Source organism: Procambarus clarkii, chromosome 29 (assembly GCF_040958095.1).
Source record: "Procambarus clarkii isolate CNS0578487 chromosome 29, FALCON_Pclarkii_2.0, whole genome shotgun sequence".
NCBI lineage: Eukaryota > Metazoa > Arthropoda > Malacostraca > Decapoda > Cambaridae > Procambarus > Procambarus clarkii.
Genome location: NC_091178.1, coordinates 3,974,260 through 3,978,152, shown reverse-complemented (window position 1 = coordinate 3,978,152; position 3,893 = coordinate 3,974,260).

Sequence of the window (3,893 nt, the reverse complement as noted above, 5' to 3'; positions counted from 1 at the left end):
AAAATTGGCCTAAAATTTCAATAAGAATCTTACATGGAGAACGGTGTAAAATGCTTTCTGGCATTTAGTGAGTACTGTTTCTTCAATTTTTATTGGGCACAAGAATCTTGTTCTAAGTGTTTCACAAACTGCTTCTTTACACGTCTCTTAGCGAAGAATGTGGCCACCGGACTACACGCTGCGGTCCAGAGGCCTGGGGCCTGATTCACGAAGCAGTTACGCAAGCATTTACAAAACCCGTACATCTTTTCTCAATCTTTGCCGGCTATATTTACAATTATTAAACAGTTAATGAACTCCGAAGCACCAGGAAGCTGTTTATAACAATAACAACAGTTGATTGGGAAGTTTTCATGCTTGTAAACTGTTTAATAAATGTAACCAAAGCTGTTAAAGATTGAGGAAAGATGTACACGTTCGTAAGTACTTGCGTAACTGCTTCGGGAATCTGTTCCCCCTAGTGGGTGGCTCCTTCCCCCAAACCCCCCAACCCCCCACTTGTGTATAGGCACATTTGCTGTCTTCCAGATTTCCATCATTTCATTCCCCTTCAACGAGAGAAGCTAAAGAGAATTGCAATGAGATTACCGAATTAATCCGAGGCATTAAGAACCCTTCCTTATGAAGAGATTAAGAAAGCTTAATTTACATGCATTAGAAAGGCGAAGACTGAGTTGGGGGGGGGGAGGGCAGCCCTCAATTATATAAAGGGGTGAAAGGGTAACAATTATAGATGTGGGGTGTATACCTGGCCCAAATGCTTAAGGTCAGGTATACATTAGGCGGGAGAGCTTGAGCATTTGTGCTTGCCCCCGATCCAGTTTCCTGGCCCCTGGGTGCAATCGCAGCAAGGAATTCCATTATGGTTTCCTGAGACCCCCAAATGCTTAAGCTCTCGCACAACAGATTGTTTGATCAGTTCCGCATCTTCCTTATTTCAGAATTTTGTCTAATTTACGTTAGTTTATTTTAGCTGCTGCAGCAGTATCTAATCCTTCCGTCCTCCTCCCCTCCCCCCCCATTCCTTCATTCCCCCCCCCCCTCCCCACCAGTGATGGAGGTGTTAAATCCTGCCGAAATCCCTGTCGCTCAACACGACCGACAGGCGGACATCTTGTCACCCGGACAAAACACCTGGACAAAACACCTGGACAAAACACCTGGACAAAACACCTGAGGATTGCGTTACTTTGACACTCCGTAAGTTCCAACGATCTGACTGCTACCCCCCCCCCCCACTCCCCCTACCCCCCCACCCCACACACCCCTACCCCCAACCATCCCCTTCCTTACTCCCCCTTGAATCTAGGTTAAGTGAGATGTGGAACTCAGGTTCAGAATTCATTAAGTATTTACCCCCCCCCCCCCCCACCCCCACCATTTATAAAACCTTTACATCTTCCCTCGATCATAAAGGCTTTATATACATGCATGTATTAAACACTTTACGAGCGCCTAGACTTCCCCAACACCTGGTTATTGTCGTTATAAACAACCTCTTGGTGCTTCGCAGCTTATAAACTCTTTGATTAAATTTAATGTATTTAGTCATGTCAACAATGGACATTAAATGTTGTAAGTATTATATCTAAGACTTGCTTAGCTCAATGAATTTTGGGGTTCAGTTTTTAGGGCCATTTATGTGTCTCTGTAACATTTCCCTACCACCGCCCACACGATGGGTATGGGGTCCACTACCACCCGCAGGATGGGTATGGGGTCCACTACCACCCGCAGGATGGGTATGGGGTCCACTACCGCCCACAGGATGGGTATGGGGTCCACTACCGCCCACAGGATGGGTATGGGGTCCACTACCACCCGCAGGATGGGTATGGGGTCCACTACCACCCACACGATGGGTATGGGGTCCACTACCGCCCACACGATGGGTATGGGGTCCACTACCACCCACAGGATGGGTATGGGGTCCACTACCGCCCACACGATGGGTATGGGGTCCACTACCACCCGCACGATGGGTATGGGGTCCACTACCGCCCACAGGATGGGTATGGGGTCCACTACCACCCACAGGATGGGTATGGGGTCCACTACCACCCGCAGGATGGGTATGGGGTCCACTACCACCCACAGGATGGGTATGGGGTCCACTACCGCCCACAGGATGGGTATGGGGTCCACTACCACCCACAGGATGGGTATGGGGTCCACTACCACCCACAGGATGGGTATGGGGTCCACTACCACCCACAAGATGGGTATGGGGTTCACTAACACCCACAAGATGGGTATGGGGTCCACTACCACCCACAAGATGGGTATGGGGTTCACTAACACCCACAAGATGGGTATGGGGTCCACTACCACCCACAGGATGGGTATGGGGTCCACTACGACCCACAGGATGGGTATGGGGGGTCCACTACCACCCACAAGATGGGTATGGGGTCCACTTCAACCCACAAGATGAGTATGGGGGGTCCACTACCACCCACAGGATGGGTATGGGGTCCACTATCACCCACAGGATGGGTATGGGGTCCACTTCAACCCACAAGATGAGTATGGGGGGTCCACTACCACCCACAGGATGGGTATGGGGTCCACTATCACCCACAGGATGGGTATGGGATCCACTTCAACCCACAAATGTATATATACTGGTTAGCATTGTAAATGTGTGGCCACGTCTGTGGTACAAAATAATAATAATAAAAAACTTCACAAAAAAAATACTCTTCATATAAAAACTCCCTTTCTAATAATAACCCGTTTCAACAGAAAGGGAAACGTGACATATATATGCCACGGTACAAGTACATAATGTCGTACATATTGGAATACCAATGTTGGGCATTTTGCACACATTACATCCAAACTATTAAGCATTGGAGCCAAATTATCCCTTATGGCTCTACACGTACGCACTCTGTGTACTATATCTCACGAGGGAGATATAATACACTCTGTGTACTATATTTCTGTGTACTATACGCCACTAAGTCGTGGCTTGGTGGCGTAAGCTTGTGCCACTGAGTCCGTCATGCCCACGTACAGCTTGGGGCTTGACAATTACAGCAGTGTCGTGCCTGACAATGAGTTGTCTCATGATAGTCGTCATGATGCAACACCCTCGAGGTCGCCTGATGAATTTAATCATACATCATCCTCAGCTTCCGGTCTTGTCCTCATCATGCTGCTCTGTCTCTCTCTCTCTCTCTTCCCGTATACTCTTCTTTATCCTCCTCCTTTTCTTCTCCTTCCTTATTTCCTCTTCCGTTATTATTCACTCTTCTTTCCCACGTATCTATTATCTTTCCATTGAGTCCTCGTCTCCTAATATTCCTTTATTCATTTGTCTCTTTTTACATTCTTCCTCTTCTCCTCCTCCCCTCATTCTTCCCCTCCTCCTCATCCCCTCATTCTTCCTCTCCCCTCTTCTTCCTCCATCCTCCGGACCTCTATCCGTTTCCTGTCCGTCGATGTTTGTGGAAGTTGACCAATAGTTGCAAAATAGTTCCCGTCCTCACGATTTCACTAAGCCTCTAATCCAATTTTGTGTTCCCGCGTCCCTCTCTCCGCTAGGCTGGTCACGTGACTCCCCTCAGCCCACCCCCCTTCCCCCCTCCCGTGGACCCTCCCCCCCCTCCCCTCTCGAACTCGGATCCTATTTGCTGTTATTTCTCACCTTCCTGACTGCCTCCTGCGTCCTTCACATTCACAGCTTCTCGATTTCCCCTCCGCTGGTCCACTGAACTTTCCTCGTCCCACAATGATCTGATTTTTCTCTCTTGTTCTGATTTTCTTTGCGCTCGTTTCTACTCCTGATCTCCAGTCCTCCTCCCTTCTGATTATCATTAACGGCGTCAGTTTCTTACTGCTCCGTTTCTGGCTATTTGTCTGTGATATGCTCTGATTTAATTTTTTCT